Here is a 19,438-nt window from a genome sequence, read left to right on the forward strand (position 1 = left end):
TGACGGATGAGGGGAAAGAAGTGCCTGTCCCCCAAATTACTTACCGGTGGCCCACACCAGTCCAATTTACACAACTGTTAATACCTTTATTTCAACATACAGTTAGGAACTCGAGTTTGCGTGTTCCACCCCATTGCCAAATCCTAACTCTTCACCAGGTGCTCATTGCATTCTGCGTTGAATTCGACCCTCCTTTCAGCTTATCTCTTTCCTGCTCTTTCCTTGAACCCATAAGTTCCTTTCGTGCAGATGTTTCCTTTGTCTTGTTGTCTTCGGCGCCGCATCCAGTGGTGTGGCGTGGCAGCTACGTGACGTCAAAGAGCTCCGGTCGCGCTGAATGAAGTGAGACCGAAGGCGAGCATTAAAGCAGCTGCGGCGCTTAAGCTGGTGTTCCCAGCTGGAAGCCAGGGCACTGCAGCAGCCGGGCACGCCGTCGGGGTCCGGGAGGAGGAGTCAAGAAGCAGCTGCAGTTCACAGCAGGCTCTGCAGCGAGAGGCGCGGGACATCCCGCAGAAGACCGAAACAACGTACAACAATCGTGTCTGGCAAGAAAGACCACGGAAAACCTCCGAGGGATATTCGTGATGCTTTTTCGAACGTATCCCACCCACGTCTTCGAAATAAGGAGCTCGTTGAAAGAGTCGACTAGATGCACCGATGCAGTCCTGTGAGGCGACGACCAATCCATTTAACAATACAATACCCTCGCTGCCAGGTGATGGCATTCTGAGGAGCCTAATGCTTAAACAGGGTTAGGACAGAGTTATTCTAAGTCAACAGACTTACCACAAGGATTCAAGTCTAAATTGAGCCTTTAGAATGGCAAGGTGCACGTACATCTTGTCAGCAAATACTCTAACTTCCTGAGCTACCTTATCAAAAATTGCCTAGGAGTTTCTGCATCATTTCCTCTGAAGACCAGACTACTGACTCTCCTACTTACAACCCACTGAGTACATGCTGCCGCTTGGAAGCTGCCGACCTCTCCCTTACATCCCGCGAACAGAGAGGCTTCTATAACCCCACGGCGCTGTGGCACACAGGTATGCTGGTGATTGCTGTTTGGTTGCTGCTAACCTGAAAGAATGATGCTCAGGCGGACAACTGTGTAATGTCCCGTTGAATGACTATGTAGCTGAATTTATGAGCATTATAATATGTCGAATAAGTTACTTTAAGGGGGGTCATTGAATTACGAACAAGACACAGACACCAAAGTGTGTGTGTGCGTGTGTCTGTGTTATAAACCACGAACATTCGTTATAATCTAAAGATGCATGCCAACTGGAGCATTAAACCCAAATACAGATGTTCCTTTCAAAATAATAAATAATACGCTATGTTTTAGAAAAGCTTTTTGGGACAAACTCGAACAGTCCGCTCTTACTCATTCTGTCAGCATAGAAGGGTGAAAGGCTGCTCAGCTGCGAGCACATGCCTTTACACATTGAGCTATCTCGCTACTACATGACCATGGACAGAGGGGCAAACACACTTTGAACATCTCAGCAGTAGCTAGAAGAGAGACACAAAAAGGCACAGAAATGCCTCACAGATGTGCTATTTGTTTGCACAGATTCAAGCTGGCATGTCTTCCAGCTGTAGCATTGCATGTTTCCTTGTCTGAAGTCGCGTGTCGCTGTTCAGATATATAAGACTGTGTTTTGCTGGTAGGATCCAGCTAGTCAGTTATCTCTTAACTTTATTATTGAATTATCTAAGAAAAAAAGAGAAAATAAATAAATCCCACTGCCTAGCATCACATAGCTTTCCGTTCACTAACTCTGCCCACCAACCATGAAAGTATTTCAGAGCAGCACTGTCATGTGCGCATCCAACATAACATAAAACTGAAGTTGTTTCCCTACTCTGTCATCATTAAAACGGATCCTCAGTACTTGGAAGACCTCCAAAGCTGGACCATGTGATGACTTGACACCCAGTTGAAGGCATTCATCGGCCAATGCATGTTGAGTGCACTTGCATGTCAGACCTCATAAGCTGAGTGTTGATCTTAAGTCTGCATGTCTAGAGCTCAGACACTGAGTGTTGATGTTGCACCTGTCTTCTCTACCACCCTATCCCAGAGGATATTATGATCACACCAGATGTTTCATGGCAAAGCTATTCCATTCTCTTCTTTCCAGATGATGGTGACAAATGCATTATTAATGAGTTGTCAGGGGTGACCTGAGGTTTCAAACGGTAATCAGGCTGACCGGAGAATTTGCTGAGTGATCAAGATTGACCTGAGGTTCACTGGGTAGTCTGGGGTGACTTGGGTTTTTGGTAGGTGTGATCAGGGGTAATATGAGGGTTTGATGAGCAATCAGGGGTGATCTGAGGGTTTGATGAGCAGTCGAGGTGACCTGATGAGTTCTGATCTTTGATCAGGGGTGACCTTAGGTTTTGATGGGTAAACAGTGGTGAACGGAGGTTTTGAATGGTAATCTGTGGTGGCCTGAAGCTTTGATGGGTAGTCAGGGGTAACTAGATATTTTGATGAGCAGTCCAGGGTCACCTGAGGTTTTGATGGGCAGTCATAGGTCACCTGAGGTTTTCATGGGTAATCGGGGCGAGCTTGCTATCCTAGCTGTGACATTATAACTATTTATATGTTAACGATAGCAAACTCTCACCACTTCAGCAGAATGTCTATCAATGCAAAAGACCTAATTTAAAGCAATCTGTTCACGTTGGAGAGGTGTGAGTCTATTGGGCTTAGCCCTTTCTGCAGGGTCACCCCCAAAGTTTTTGCATTCAACTCCCCAGTTTTTTGTACCAGTTTTTGTTGGCTTTTAGGACTCTCTGCATATTACCACGGCTAACCAGTGCTAGCATGTTTGCACTCTCTCCTTCAAACATGGTAAATTTGGCTTACACCAAATTGTCACATTTAGTTTACTTATAAGTCCCTACCACAGTGGCACTGCATGTTCTCAGGGCCTGTATATTAAATGCTACTAATGGGCCAGAAGCACACAGTGTGACACCCACTAGAGTAGCCTTTTAAAACATGTCTCAGGCCAGCTACTGCAGCCTGTGTGCTGTTTTAAACTACAATTGTCAGCCTGGCAAAATAATCCTTTCGCCAGGCCTAATCCACCCATTTTAATACATATAAGTCACCCCTGGGGTAGGTCCTAAACAACCCATAGTGCAGGGTGCATTATATTTAAAAGGTTGGACATGTACGTTTAAGTTTAACATATCCTGGTAGTGAAAAACGCATAAATGCGTTTTTCACTAGTATCATGCCTATCTCTCCTATTGGATAACATTGGGTTACCTTTTTACATTTAATAAGTGATAACCTTTGATTGGGAGCTGGTAGGAATGTCACGTTTACTCTCAAGTGATTGTAATTTAAAACACTCTTTAATGGTAAATTCATATTTTATGTCACAATTCTGAAAATGCCACTTTTGAAAAGTTGCCATTTTCGTGTGCTAACCACTTGGTGCCTGCGTCCTGTTTCCTGGCTTACACAACTAAATGCAGTTGACAGTAGCCCTTTGTGTATTCCTCCCAGACAGTATCACAAAGAGGGCCTGGGTGTTGGCAGAGAGTCAGCCTGACAAGATGGGTGGCTGGGGTGGAGCTGTCACCACCAAACTTTCACTTCAATGGAAGCTGCCCCATGCATTCACAAATAACTTCACACTAGTCTTTTGTCACCCAAGCCATTCTGGGACCAGGGCAGAGAGGAAGGAAATTCCATAACCATTTATGGGGGGAAAACTATAGAAGTTTCTTCCACTTCAAAGTTGGTACCAGGTATAAAACTAGGATCCTCAGAGCTACTCTTGGACCTAATGATAGTACTGAAGAATTACTGCACTGCTGTTTGAGGCCTGCCCTGCTCTCTGGGAAGACTGGACCTTTATACCAGGCAGAGTGACTCCAAGGGTCAGTTGGCTGACCTCCTGTTCTGAGTTACATACACACTGTAAGCTCCAGTGGCCTCCCTGCAACTGCCCTGCAATGTTACAGCAATGACCTTCCACAGCAGCTGGCTGCTGTTCACGCTAAAGCGATGACCATACGTGATGCTCTACCTGCTCCTCACAGCCTCCTCCACCATGAACTGGACTCTTTGAGAAGGTAAATCTTTCAGTGGGACTAATCTGGTCCCTGTATCCGACCCATGGTCTGCCGAGGTGGGCCTGATCCTGTGACTTCCTCCCAGTCTAGTACACCCAGATACTCGCTAGAGATGCTTTTTGCTTTTAGGCACTATACGTAACTAAATATTTGGAATTGCAATCTCCGGTTCTACTGATATTTTGGTGTCAAATAATGTATTACATTTTACTCTATTTGTCTAAACTGGTGCAGGAATTTTCTTGTGTTGTCATTTTATTACTGGTTGTATACCACATAAATATTTTACACATTACCTCTAAGTTAAAACTGACTGTTTTTTTGCCAAGCTACCACAGGGTTAAGTACAGGTTAATTTAGTGTCTTTTTTGTGGCTCACCCTGACAAGGATTGTGACTGTTGCTTGAGTAGGGTTTCAGTCCCTCAAACCAACAGCCACATTTCTCACAAACTCATTTGAGCTTATACTTTGAATACTGACAATCAATACCAGCATGAAACAATGAAAGTGTATCTTTCTGCGTAAAGAATAGGTGTTATGGATAGTTAACTCAAAAATACTCATTGTATTAGCTGAAAGAATGAAAAGGCGGATTGTTACCTGCCAGAATTTAATTCAGTGACCTGCAGGTTTTTTATTATGTACTACAGCCTCTGAACTTTCTAATCAACTGTAGCCTGCAGAATTTGCACCTTTTTTTTGAAAGAAGCCACAAAAGGCACACATTTTTTCATCTGCATAAGACTTTTTTTGTATTCAATATAATACTTAAGTTATGAGAAAAGCATAAATAAAAAGAAAGTGCAGCAAGTAATGTATCCAATGAAATGCAAAATGGTCGTTATTGTTTGAAAATAGAAATCATCAAACATATTATTTGAAAATAAATGATAATAAAAACTAACTACCACACAGCCATAGCATTGCTTATCCATTCCACATTAACTGATAAGGAAATTGTAATGCTATTAGTGTGTACACAGTTTTGACAAATAGGAGAACTGAGGCACATTGAGATAAAGTTATTGACCAAAGGTAACACAATATATTCCAGTGGAGAAATGAGACCACTGGCAATTTCATCCACTCAGTCTCCCTCATACTGTAGGTGTACCAATAAAACCATTGAGTGAATTCATTAAGGTGCTGTGCAGTATTCTTTTCCCTTGGCCATCTGAATTAATGTAACCTAATCACAAGTCCAGGCTGTGAGGAGTTTTACTCAGAAACTGAGGTAAGGTGGAGAACACATGTGTAGTCAGAACCAAGCATAACCGGGATCCAGCTAAAGTATAAAACTGGAAATAAGGAGTGTGTTCATACTCAGAACAAAGTAGCTATCACACAGTTGCACAAACAAACCCTGTGCATGTCTGAAGTCACGTATGATAGCAATTTTGATACAATCGGAAACCTGGAATAATGTATAGCCTGACATAATCAAAACTCCAGTGTGATAGCAATTCGTATTCAATGTGACCCCAGTTATGATGTGAACTGCAATAGCCGAACAATGGTATCATGACTGTGCTGTCATAAACAGACATGTGGGACAATCCAAGTCCTAGTGTAACTAAAGCAGGTTGTAATTAAAACCTTAGCATAAAAAAGTATTGCATTATACAATGCTTGCGATAAGCAAAGTCATGACCTGCTTCGAAGACCTCCCATACACATGCTGGCAGAGCCAGAATACTCTCATAATGAGAGTCTCAGCATGCAAGTCCTGGACTGTGTAGAGTACCCATGTCATTAGAGCTGCAACATGTGCAAGATTTCTGGATTATATTGATGTTCCCAGACATAGAATATTATTCAATAGCCTCTTGATGCGTTTGTAAAAATAAAAGTGATGAGATATAATTATGAATCTGTTAAAATAAAAAAAGTGACATGCACTCCATAATCAAGGATGCATTTTCTGCAATATCCAAGAAGGCTTTACTACTTGGCTGCAGAGAACTGAATTTTGGAATGATTTATGTAGGCAATGACAAACTTTGGAATGATTTCCTCACAGTTTTTCCCCATTTAATTTCTTAAGTAATGAAACAATGGACCCTAATATGAAAAGAGCGCAATGATGTACAACCAAATAGTAATCAGATTACAACAAGGTGAGTGCCATTGAGAATGTGCTTGGTGGTCTCTTACTCTTACCTGAATAAAGTGCTCAATGTGCATATCATAAAATGAAGAAAAGCATGGCCTGTTTATTTCATTTATTTATTTACTATATTGGTAGAGCACGGCATACATCCCCAAGGGGATATCACAGTGCTTGACGACTTCCTCTCCTTTTCTTTACATCGTGAGAACTGGGCAAAAAATACTCTTTTAATAGAAATACATTAACCTCTAAAAAGATATGTTTTAGTTTCTTTCGAAACACGGCGATTGTTATCAGTAAGGCAGAGATCTAGGGGTAAAGAGTTCCAGTGAGCTGCAAGCTAAATGAGAGAATGAGTGGCCACCGGTTCTGGCAAGTTCCAGGTTCCCTGACCTCAAATCTCTTGTGGAATACACCATTCACTTTGGCTTGCAGAGTTCGAGGATCAATGTTGTGTAGAGGCGTTAGTGTATGGCAGAGAAGCCTAAAGCTTGCTTTTTTTTCTCATTGGCAATCAATGTAAGTTGCCAAACAAGCTAATGCAGAGCTAAATCTGTCTGTGTTAAAGACTAGCCTGGCAGTAGTGTTTTGGATCACCTGGAGTCTAGTGAATAGATGGTCTGCCATGCCTACATAAAGGGCATTGCCATAGTTCAGTCTGCTAGTTATAAGAGCCTGGACTATTGTTTTCTGCCAGTCAATTGGCATCCACTTGAACTGTCTTCTCAAGAGTTTGAGGATACCAAAACATTTGCCGCAAGTGGCATTGACTTGTTCATTCATTGAGAGTGAATCGTCAATAATAAACCCAAGATTTTTTGCTGATTTCTTGGGTCACCAAGTGACAGGGGCCACCGGGAGGAGTCCCAGACCTTATAGGCTCCTCCAAAAAGTAAGATCTCTGTTTTGTCAGCGTTAAGTTTCAAACAGTGATCTGACATCCAGCTTGCTACATCCGAGAGACAATTAGTTTATGTTATGTTTCAACATGTTTCTCTACAATAGATATAATCAGCTGGGTGTCATCAGCATAGGAGCAGATCTCAAAGCCCCATTTCCTTACAACCTTCACTAAGGAACACACATACATTTTATAAAGTGTCGGGTTCACAGAGGAGCCCTGAGGGACACTGTATTTGGATGAGTAGGGAAGAGACCTAAACGTATTCATCAGCACTGTTTGAATTCTATTCTCTAAGAATGAACCAAGAAGGCCGATTTCATGTAGTTTTTTTATCTGCTGGTTATGGGAGACAGTATCAAAAACCGTGGACAGATCCAGTAGGATCAGGGTGTCAGACTTACCCTGATCAACTACTTGCCTGATATTGTCCAATACGGGCAAAAGTGTAGACTCAGTACTGTTTTTTGCTCGAAAACTTGTCTGAGAATGATCTAGCAGATTGTTGTTTTCTAGAAAATTAGCCAGCTGGCCATTACCTAGTTTTTCCAAAATCTTAGACATATATGGAATCAGGGATATAGGCTGGTCATTGGAAAGAAGGGTGGCTTTTATTCCCATTTTTATAGCTAGAGGTAGTATTAAAGCCTGCTTCCAAATGTCTGGATAAGTTCCCCTCTGCTAGGAATCAATGAAACATTTGAGTAAAGTGGGGGCTCAATATAGTGGTTAGTCAGGAGTAAATGAAATGTGGGCAGGGGTCAATATGGGAGTCAGATTTGAATTCAGCCATCAACTTTATCACCTGCTCTTCTGTAACGTTTGCAAAGGAGCTCAGGTGGATAGCAGCCTCTGTATGAGGTCCCATTACTTCCCATTGAAGTTTGTCCAAGGAGGATTCACTAGCAAATGATGAATACCTTTTCTTTATTTTATCATTAAAATATTTACCGATTTCCTCACAGTGGGCTGCTTTGTGGATAATCTTTTGGGAGAGACAAGGAGGTTGGGGAGATCTCTTTCACAATTTTGAACAGTTCTTTTGAGGAAATGGTGTTCTCTTCTATTCTTTTAATGAAGTCATCCTTTTTTGGCTCTTCTTAATTTCTTATTGTATTTTTTCGATTCCTCCTTAAAATTTAGATGATCTGTATTCCTTTTGGAGAGTCTCCAAGTATGTTCAAGGTTTTAGCATTTCCTTTAAGCTAGTTTAAGATCTGTAGAGTACCACTGTTCTGAGCATGAAACTCTAGCTGATTTAGTGGTTTTGAGTCATAGGCCTGTGGAGTAAAGTGATTAGCAAATGATTCACAATTTATGCTGCTCCATGGTCGTCTGGAGGCAGGGGACAGATCAAAAGGTGTTTTTTGGCACATGGTAGTGTAAAAGAGAAGGTGAGTGAAAACGGTCCGTCCAGGTTAATGGAGTGATGTCAAGAATTTTGGTAGCTGTAATATTTGAAAAGAGGAGATCTAAAGTATGTCCCACTTCATGCATGGGGCCAGTGACATATTGTTGAAGTTGAAGCACACTCATGTCGTTTTCCAATTGTCTGCATAGGGGGTCATCAGTATTTTCATAATGAATATTGAAGGCCCCGATAACTAAATAATGGTGATACTTGATGCTTAGTGTGGCTAGCCGTGACAGGAGGTTAGTGATCACTTTAGGTTGATAGCCTGGTGGTCTGTAAAGGACTTCACCTCTGAATAGCTTCTGTTCTTTGCGAGATAGCTGTAATGTTAAGGTTTCACAATCTGATAAGGGGGAAATAAGTTCTGTAGTGCACGTAAAAATGTCTTTAAACATAATAGCTATGCTGCTTCCAGCACGACCGATTCGGTCACAATTCAATTTTTTTGTAGCCTGGTGGTACAGCAATCGCCATTTTGGGAAAGGTGGAGTCTTTTAACTTGGCTTCCGTAATAAACACTAAATCTGGATTTGAGTCTGAGATGACAGAACTCCAGACAGTGTTTAGGTAGGAACCCGGCATTAAAATAAAAAAATTTAATGTTAAATCTGTATCATTTTTAGATGAGCTCGTGGGCGGTTCTTTGTTTGGCCAGATTGTCATTGACACTTTATGTAGGTGGCTGGGTCTTCTAAATGGCTAGGAGAGTCTTTCCAACAATGGGGTGTTACTGTGATTGGGATAGTTGTTTAGAGTTAAAAGTGAGTCTCAGGAAAAGGTAGTTCTTACCAGGTTCTTTTTTATTAAAACCGGCAGAGTCTCTGGCCCCTGCTCCCGTTCGACACAGACGTGCTTGCCTGTGGTGCACAGCAGCACAGCCGCACAGCACCCTCATTTTTATTGCCCCTAGTCATCAAGAACTAGACCACTGACCTTCAAAGACGGCATTTGGGTGGCCAGCCCTTCGTGTTAGGTGTGGTTTCAAACCTGCGACAACCTCGGACAGAGAAAGGATAAAAGATCCTTAAATCTTATTGTCCCCCAATTAATTACTGTCAATGCCCCTTCAATTTTTTTTTTTTTTTAGCAATTTTTATTAAGAACAATCTGCAGCATTAAAAGACATTATGCAGACATCTTTGGCAGAGTTACACAAAGTCTCAGCAATGCATCAAAACCTTCAGACCTTCAGACTGTAGCTGCATTACATTAATATGATGGTTACAATTGAATGCACGGGTCAAAGCAGTAAGAAAACAAGTTACAAGTTCACATGCAGTTACGGACTATCCTCGGCTGCCCGGAGCAGGGGCCGTCAACATGTCATACTCCTTCCTCAACAAGGATTGTCTCCCCCTCCTGAATTCCACTGTAGGAGATATGCAGATCTCACCCCTAAACTTGTTCCAGCACCCCCACTTATGATCCCATTTTCGTGGGCATCCTCTCCGTTTATACACAATTTTTTCCGCAATCATGGCATAGTCCATGTCTTTTGCCCAGTCATGTACGTGCGGTGCATTGTCTACCCTCACTTCTGGGCGATATTTTGTTTTGCTATGCTCCAACCCAATGTAGCCCACGACTGCTCCGCCTGGGAGGGGTCAGTTGCCTCCTAGGTATTAAGGAGACATAGCTTGGGAGATGGTAGTATGGGTTTGTCGCAAGTCCTGACCAGCTGTCGAGTGACGTCCTTCCAGTATAGTTGTATGTTGGGGCAGCCCCAAAGGATGTGTATGAATTTTCCAGTTTGATTACAGTGCCGGAGGCAGAGTGGGTCAGGCCTCCTACTCAGCCTAATTAACAATATGTCATCGAAATATACCCTGTGGAGAATCTTAAGCTGGACCAGGCGAAGTCGCATCGGAATCGCCACCTCCCGAGGAGAGGCCAGTGCCTCTCTCCAGTACTCGTCAGGTAGCTCCCCCAAGTCAACCTCCTAGCTCGACCGTAGTTTCAGCATTGGGTCGGTTCGGTTGTTGACCAGTTTCTTAGACGTTAGGGAAATAGCCTTACGGTCCATTGGGTCCAGCAGTAGCCTGTCCTCTAGTGGTGAGGAATCCGGGAGAGGGGTATCCTTTTTGAGGGCCGAATCAATGGCATGGCTAATCTGGAGATATCGAAAGGCCTACGACGGTGCCAATTGGTACTTATTTTGGAGGTCAGCAAACTTTGCCTTCTTTCCTTTCCTTTCACCCACATGTCACCCACCGTAGAGATTCCGATCATGTCCCATTTATCAAACACCGAGCAGGTGCTGAGGCGGCCTAAGATGTCCAGTTCCCACAAGGGGGTAGCCTTCGTTAGGCGTCCCTGCCAACCCAGCCCTCGCTGGACTCCATACCACACCTCCACCGTATGTGCCCTGGGGCCAGTCAAATGTAACTTACGATGGTTCGTATACAATGCCCTATTGTAGCCCCCTTTACCCATGAGCCGGAGATCAGTGCGAAAGATGGGGTCGTCATGTGCTCCAAACACCCATCTATTATTGGCCATCAATGGTGAAGCCTGATAGTAGAGGCATATTCGGCAACCCTATACCCCCATCGTACCACCCCATAGTCAGCTTATTCATGACGATGCGGGGCGGCCTGTGCTCCCACAGCAATTCCTGCACTGCCGCTTCAATCTGCAGAAAATAAGAATTGGGAACCGGATTGGGAGCATTTTGTAGGGCAGAGAGAAAACGCGGCAGGGCGAGCATTTTGAATAGGGACGCACGTCCCAGGAGAGTAAGGGGCAGTGCCCTCCAGTGCATGACATCTGATCTAAACCGCTGAAGAGGCCACAAAAGATTTTGTTCAAAGAATAGCGCGGCATCGGTTGTAATAAAAATGCCCAAACATCGGAAACCCTGGGTTGCAACCGGAATGTCGTACCCTCGAGGACTTTGTGGGGGGTCCCCCCAGAGTGCGTACATCTGGGATTTGGACCAGTTTATTTGGTAGCCAGAGTGCGCCCCAAATATATGAAAAATGTGTAACACCCGGAGCAACGAGTGTGCTGGAGAGGCAAGATAGAGTAAAATATCATCCGCATAGAGTGATATGCGGTCTTCATGGTCACTCGTCCATTTAAGGCCTCTGATGTCCGGGTCTCCCCTAATCCAAACCGCCAGCACCATGGCAAAAAGGACCAGTGACAGCAGGCATCCCTGCCTTGTGCCACGACAGAGGGGGAAAGAGATGGAGCGATGGTTGTTCACCGAGATGTGCGCCAAGGGTTGAGTATATAATAATCTGATCCACCCAATCAGCCTGGGTCCAAACCCCATACGGGTCAGCACAGCAAATAGATACTCCCAGGTAATAGTGTCAGATGCCATTTTGGCATCAAGGATGAGCAAAATCCTTTCTTCCTCAAGTGTGTCTATACGCCCCAGTGCACCATGAACCCGACATAGATTCCGTGCCGTATTCCGACCTGGCATGAATCCCGACTGGTCTGGATGAATCAGATCACCAAGGTAAGGGAGCAACCGATTAGTCAACAGTTTGGCCAGAATTTTGCCTTCAACCGAGACCAGAGAAATGGGCCGATACGATGTGCAATCGTCTGCTGGCCTATCGGGCTTGTGAATGACTATAATAGTGGCCTCGCGAATATCAGCCGGGAGAAACCCAGATTCACAGCTTTCATTATATAAATTAAGCAGATGGGGCTCTAACTTCAGTGCCATGGGCTTGAGAAGCTCAATAGGGAGCCCGTTAGGACCCATCGCTTTACCAGCACGAATATCTTGAATTGCCTTCTGGATCTCATTTACCAAAATCTCCTCCTCCAATGCCTCTCTCCCTTGCTGGGAGATACATGCTACCTCTATAGTGGCGTGGAGATCCGCTGCCATCAAAGCGTGCGAAGCTTGCGGGATTCTGTATACCTTCTCATAATGGGTCGCAAAGGCGTCAGCTGTGCCTTGCGGGTCAGTGATCAGGTCATTGTTAGGCCCGTGTACTGCTCGCACCCATCTCGCTGACTGTTCCTTTCATTCAAGCCATGCCAGCAGTTTACCAGTGTGCTCACCCAGCTCATAAATCCGGTGACGAGTAGCCAGGGAATGCCTAGTGTTGTCCTCTAGGAGCTATTGCCTATAGTCTTGCCTTTTGATATTGAGACGGTGCTGAGTGTCAGGATCAGGGCCCCGTGAGAGGGCTCCCTCCAGGTGCAAAATATCTGTTTCCAGTTCGACCACCCTCCGGTTACGCTCGGCTCTGTGGCCCACCATCAGAGACAATGCCCTCCCCTTGATTACCGCACTGTAAGCACCCCAGAGTGTCACCGCCGACTTTACTGATCCTACATTTTCTTCGAAATAGTAATCTGTGTCTTGTTGCAGGTTTTCTCTAATCTGTGGGATCTTTAGTGCCCAAGGCTGTATCCTGATCGGAATATTAATGATGTAAAGGAGAACACCTGTTTTTTGAAGAGTAACTTGTTGAAAAATATTTAGGAAAATTAAAGGTGGCGTGCTACAGGGTTCGACACGCTGTCTGGACATGTCTTAAAACATAAACTACACAATTCAAGTCATACAACCTGAACCCTGTGCACTGTTGCCTGAGAGCTGTTGCTATACAGACTTTCCAACATGCAAAATCAATAATTCTAATAAGCCCACAATGTGTGATATAACAAAACTCCAAAAAGATTCAAAACATAGGCAAATGTCCTTAATGCATATACACATTTAATCTGTTCCAATCACGGATTGACATCTTGTGCAGAGTTCCATTGTTTACATCCACAGAATTATTCTTTCAAGAAAACCGCCCAATGCATTTCAGGCCCCCATTGGAGCAGATAAAGTTTTTATATTGGAAATGCTACAATTTTGCCTCCATCATAGTTATTTTGAATGGGTCAATATTTTTTGCTATTGAAAGGAACTTCAATGGGCTTTGCTGGGGCTCCAGTTTATGCTAATACTTACATGGCGAAGTTTGAGGACTCTTTCATTTTTTGTGATAGAGAATGGTCGGAAAATTTGTCACTATATTGTAGATATATAGATCACATCTTCCTACTTTGGAACAACAGTTGGGAATTATTGGAAGCCAAAATCACTCAATTGAATTCGTTTGATGAAAATATTCAGTTCACTAACACCAGGAACAGAAAATCTCTACCTTTTTTGGATGTACTAGTGACCATTGAGGAAGGCGTTATACACACTGAAGTTTATCACAAACCAATGGATAAGAATAATGTTTTAGCATTCACCAGCTTTCATCCCCAGAGTTTAATCCACAATCTCCCATATTCACAGTTTTTAAGAGCCAAAAGGATTTTTTCAGATGACATCACTCTTCAGAAAAACATTTCTATTTCCAAAGAGAGATACATATCCAAAGATTATCCAGAGTCTCTTTTGGACACCAAGCAATTTCCAAGATAGCAAACAAATCACGTAACAGTCTCTTAGAAATGAAAGTCAAATCAAATGCGAACAGACAAGTGTTTGTATCGAAATTTTCTACGTGCTCACGACAAATCAAAAGGATTATTAATAAACGATGTGAAATTTTAGCAAACGAAAGCGACTTTCAAGATCTATTTCAAAACAAACCTTTATTTGCCTACAGAAGATCCTTAAATTTGAAAGAAATGTTGAAACCTAAACCAATATTAAGACTGGAACAATAAAGGCACCAGACGATGTCAAAATTGTGTACAATGAAACAATGTGATATGCAGCACAAGTGTACAGCATCCCCAGACGGGAGAAACTATCAAAATTAAACACAATGCAGACTGCAACTCCAAAAATCTGATATACACTATTAAATGTCCATGTGGACTACTATATATAGGTAAAACTGAGAGAAAAATAAAAACACGAATCTCTGAGCATAAGAGACCGATTCGCAACTGCAACACAAAAAGCAGTTTGTCTGTTCACTGGATGAAATGCAAGCACACCATTGCTCAAATGAAATTCCAGGTGATAGAAATGGTTAAACCAGCCCCCCGTAGGGATCTGACGAGAACATTATTACAAAGAGAAATGTATTGGATAAGGAGACTTGATTGCCAAGATCCTAAATGGATCAATGACAAAGTAGACTTGGGGTGTATTTTGTGATCCTACACTGGGTGGACAGCATAGCAGGTGCTCTTCATGTATAAAATGTGATTTTTGACATTACACTGTGCAATACGATGAACATTGTGATTATTTATATATGTTCGTTGTTCACAATGATAGTGTGTTACTCATTCACTAATGAGTTTGTTGTACTACTCTTTTTTTTCTCTTCCTTTTTCTCATATATGACCCTCTTTAGTTTTCTCTGAGGGATATTATCAGTTTCTAGTGGCACTTTGTTTTCATTAGGACAGATTTCGGTTCTTGTGGATCCGGTTCATTTCCTTTACGTAACGGATTTAAGATCCAACGTTTTAACCACGTTCGACACAGTCGTGTTTTTTTACCTTTTCAAGATGGCGCCTATACCTTTTTCCTAAATGCAGTCCATCATCTTTTTCCACCATATTAACGTCACCTCAGGCACACGCTCATTGGTTGTTCAAATGTTTGAAGCCCGCGCACCGTGGAGATTAGATTACGAGAGCCTTGGTGAATCATGAAGGTCAGTTTTTTAACATGTATGAGGTGTCTTTTTTCTGTCACTCTGGCATTTGTCAGTGCGGAGACAATGTCAGTATCCTTAGTGAAATCACTGTGTGGTTTATGTATTTCACAGATTTGAGATCTTTTATATTTGGCATCAGTGTGGAGAACGTTCAAGGTTAGTTACCATTGGTTATGAGCTCACTATCGTTTTTTCTTTGCTTCGTGACTTTTTTTGATAATCACCCTTGGGCACATTTGTTTGTTGCGCGGTTTCGTGGGGGTCCGCTTGATTAGAGTCACGTGAAATCCACTGCAGTCGGGTGAAGGCTTTCTGATTTTATCACTCTTGGCTTTTTTTTCTGGTTTTGTCTTTTTTCTCTGGTTTTCTACAACACAAACGCTTTCAACTTTTCTCATTTTGGCTTGCTAATCTTCCTTTGCATCTTGTAAACACAGTTGTATAATGTTAACATACATCTATGTAAGCTTACCCTGCGAATTATATTGTATTCTGAGACTATATTCATTTAAATTGTTTACAGATTATCCCCTGAAGAAGGGCCAATGGGGGCCTGAAATGCATTGGGTGGTTTTCTTGAAATAATAATTCTGTGGATGTAAAGAATGGAACTCTGCGCAAGATGCCAATCTGTGATTGGAACAGATTAAATGTGTATATGCATTAAGGACATTTGCCTATGTTTTGAATCTTTTTGGAGTTTTTTTATATCACACATTTTGGGCTTATTAGAATTATTGATTTTGCATGTTGGAAAGTCTGTATAGCAACAGTGCACAGGGGTCAGGTTGTATGACTTGAATTGTGTAGTTTATGTATCCTGATCCGGCCAGACTGCCTCGCGCGTTGAGCACCGAGGACTGTTAGAACAGGGGAGTGATCCGAAATTCCTCGCGCCAAGCACGCAGAGTCAGTAAAATCATGTATGTCTTGAGCACAGGTGAACAAATAGTCAATCCGTAATTGACTGCTGTGCACCCCTGATTGAAACGTAAAGTGTGTAGTGTATGGGTGCGACCATCGCCATATGTCTACCATCCCTAAAGCATTATTAAAATCACGGAGTTGTGGGCCATGCGCCGGGTCACGTCTGGGCGGGGACCGGTCAAGTAGGCTATCCATCGTCAGATGCTCCCTTCAATTTTGATGTTTAAAATGCTGAAGTAAAATATCAATGTCAATAAAATGGCAGAAAAAATGATGTGAAACAACGCAAATTAGAAGTGATTCAATAAGGCTATTTAAGTAAATAAGCAATATTTATAGCATAACACAAGTCAATGACGTTTCGGCCCCATTCAGAAAAATGGGATGATCATCAGAACTCTGGGGTATGGAGCCTGTGAAAGAGATGAAAGTAGAGTCAAAGACACTTGATGAGTTTGAGACTGTTGTCATAAAAGACTATTGAGTGCGAGCCAGGAGCATGGACTGTAGGTTGAAGGACTAAAGATGTTCCAGAAAAAATTTGAGCCAGGCCCAAATAGGGAGTCAGGAAGGCCAGTCAGCCAGGGACTGCTAGGGCCGGAGTTGATGCCCTGATTTACCTGATCAGTTAGGGAACCACAGAATCCCTTCTGGACCTGTAGAAGATATATCACAATAGGACTAGACTTGCTGTCTGTGATGTGCGGGGAGGCCCCATTTTGTACTAGGAGAAAGAAGTGGACTTCAAGGGCCAACTGGCTGACCTCCTGTGTGGCTATAAGCACACAAAAACTGCAAGAGGCCTTTTTTCTGAAGTGAGAAATTGACCAATACAACTGGAATTGGACTGAACTTTGCTGGTGGCCTCTTGTGAAGTGAGATATGATCCCTAAGTGCTGTTTATGAGGTCTTGAAAGCCTTGAAGTGATCCATAGGAGCTGCTCCAGAAACCCTGAAAAGCTGAGCATAAGAACACTTTTGGACTTCCATGTCCTCCAAAGCTGTCAGTGGGATGTCACGGCAAAGGTGCCCTATTGTGATGCAGCTTCATTCGATACAGCTTCAGGCTTGCCCAACTGGAGGATTTTAAGCACCATAAAAAGACTAAGGGCCAGATTTAGATCCTGGCCGACGGGTTAATCCTTCACAACGGTGACAGATAACCCTTCTGTTGAAATATAAATACCATTATATCCTATGGGGTTTATATTTCAGCAGAGTAACCCGTTCGCCAAGATCTAAATCAGGCCCTAAGTCAGATTGTATAATCTTTGTCCGGGGCAAACCTTCTTATTGTATCTGACCCACGCTCCATCGCGGATGGCCTGAGATCATGCTTAAGTTCCGGCCATCCACTTCCTTAGACTATCAATAGCGCTGAGTGGTTTTTGGCACAAGTTTCACTTAAATTTAAAAAAAATCACATTCCACTTTCCTTATTGGATTTTTGTCAATTCTGTGTCATTCTTAATATTAACATTTGCTCTAGTTTTCTAACTTGGTTTTGGACTTTTATTGGTTAGTAATTGACTTTATTACTGCTCGGCTACTTGATATATATTTTTCACATTGACCTAAGTTAAGCATGTATGTCTTGACCATAGCTAACAGGAGAATGAGCTACGGTTAATTTATAGGACTTTGGGGTTATGATAAGTTAATGTTATTATTCATGAGGTGTGCAGCCACCTATCCCAAATAATAATCAACTCTCATACAAAATCAATTATGCAAATGAGGTGCAGCCCCAAATGTCTCTGAAGCTCTGCTTCCATATATATATCTGTATTTCATGTCTCTCTCATGACATCAGCTATCTCTCATCCCTTTCCTCCTCCATTTTTTAGTCTCTCCACTCTTTTTAGGTCTTGCCTAGCGTTACAGTGCAAATGCGCTGCCATCGCTTTGCGAGGCATGTAGTATACACTATAGTATGGAAGCTTTGTGGAAGCTCCGCCCACTCTCCCTCCCATCTTCTTCATTGGCTTAGGTTCTAACTACTGCCTTCCGATTGGTTTTAAGCTTGTTAGTCCCTCCCCATAACAGCCATGTCAGTCATTTGTGTCCTTCTATGGCTACTGGCCCCTTCACAGCACAGACTACTTTCTTCCTGTGCCCCCCCCACAGTCCAATGCCTTCTCGCCGCCGCCCCCTCTCGTGCCTCATCGCCAGCACGCATTGCTATTTGCAATGCAATAGGTCCCGCGTAAATGCGAGTCCTATTGCATTGCCAATGCTTGTTGGTATTACTCTAATCTGTTTTATGCAGTGCTTTTGGGTCACAACATTATATAACCTACCCTGTAGATGAGACAGTATCAGTGGTTCAGCAATTAGACAAAAGAAAATGTATGCTCTCCGGCTTTCCCTGATTCGCCGCGCCAATGTCAGTGCCGACAGAGCCCACAAGAGGGCAGCAGAGCTCCAAACAAAATGACTTTGCAGCAATTTATTTTCAAGACAATCAAACTGTCCATCTCAGAACCATCATTTCAATGTATGGTGCAGAATATCAAAATTCTCTATTTCCATACATGTGGGCTAAGTAAAATTCAGCAATCCAACACACTTAAGAACTGATTTCAGACATTTTCAATTGTGCGCCCCAGGGAGTATTGTCCTCTTGTTCCGATCACGATATTACTTCAAGAAGAAGGGTTTATTCATTCGTTAAAAAGAGCGGCTTAAGTGTTTTTTACACTGGAAAATAAACATCCAGGATTTAATAAAAGAAATCTGAGATTTTAGTCCTTGCTGAGTACAAACGTGTCCCCTACCTCTCCTGGCCCGACCAGTCTCCTGTATGTGACAATCTCTTGGGGCTCCCAGACATTTCCCAGGTCACAGCGCGGGCAAAGAAGATGTACTCTGCAGGAGGAAGGGAGGCTCTGCTGCAGGGTGAACCGTGTTTAGCTTGTTCTAAAACCCATGGCATAGCAAATATGCAGTAAGTATGTTTTAAAAATGACTTAAAAGGTTTCTCTTTGCTACAGAGTACATGCAGTTCTCTTAGTTTATTGACTCGTTCAAGTAAGTGAATTGTGTAGCTGTGGTGCGCCAGACCTCTGGACTGCTCACTTCACTGGTGTTACATTTTGAAATAATACAGCCTGCTGTGACCGCTGTGTGTAACTCCCAGCCTGTCCTGAGGCTTGCCCAGCACCATGCTGTCATGACACTGCTAACTGCGCCATCCGGAGTCCGCGAGTCAGCGGACTCTAATAAATGTACGCTATAGGACGAGGCAGCTGGGCTCTGTGTTAGGGCCTCTCACACCCTGTTAGGTGGTTCTGCAGAATAAACGCAAGTCCTTGCTCCTTTTAGTGTTAATTCTTAGCGGAGCCATGTGACCTGCTTTCTAGCTGTCAGTTTTTTGTTTTTTTTC

At 42.9% G+C, this 19,438-nt stretch overlaps 1 protein-coding gene across 1 annotated transcript in view; it reads left to right on the forward strand.

Annotated features, from left to right (window-relative positions):
• The first annotated feature begins 494 nt into the window (after positions 1-494).
• Positions 495-19,438, forward strand: part of LOC146860516 (gonadotropin-releasing hormone II receptor-like) — a 316,761-nt gene continuing 297,817 nt past the window's right edge. The window contains exon 1 of the mRNA XM_085646353.1: positions 495-1,043. The gene's annotated coding sequence lies outside the window, so the exon portion shown is untranslated. The remainder of the gene's footprint in view (positions 1,044-19,438) is intronic.

Source organism: Triturus cristatus, chromosome 3_1 (genome assembly GCF_964204655.1).
Source record: "Triturus cristatus chromosome 3_1, aTriCri1.1, whole genome shotgun sequence".
Classification (NCBI taxonomy): domain Eukaryota; kingdom Metazoa; phylum Chordata; class Amphibia; order Caudata; family Salamandridae; genus Triturus; species Triturus cristatus.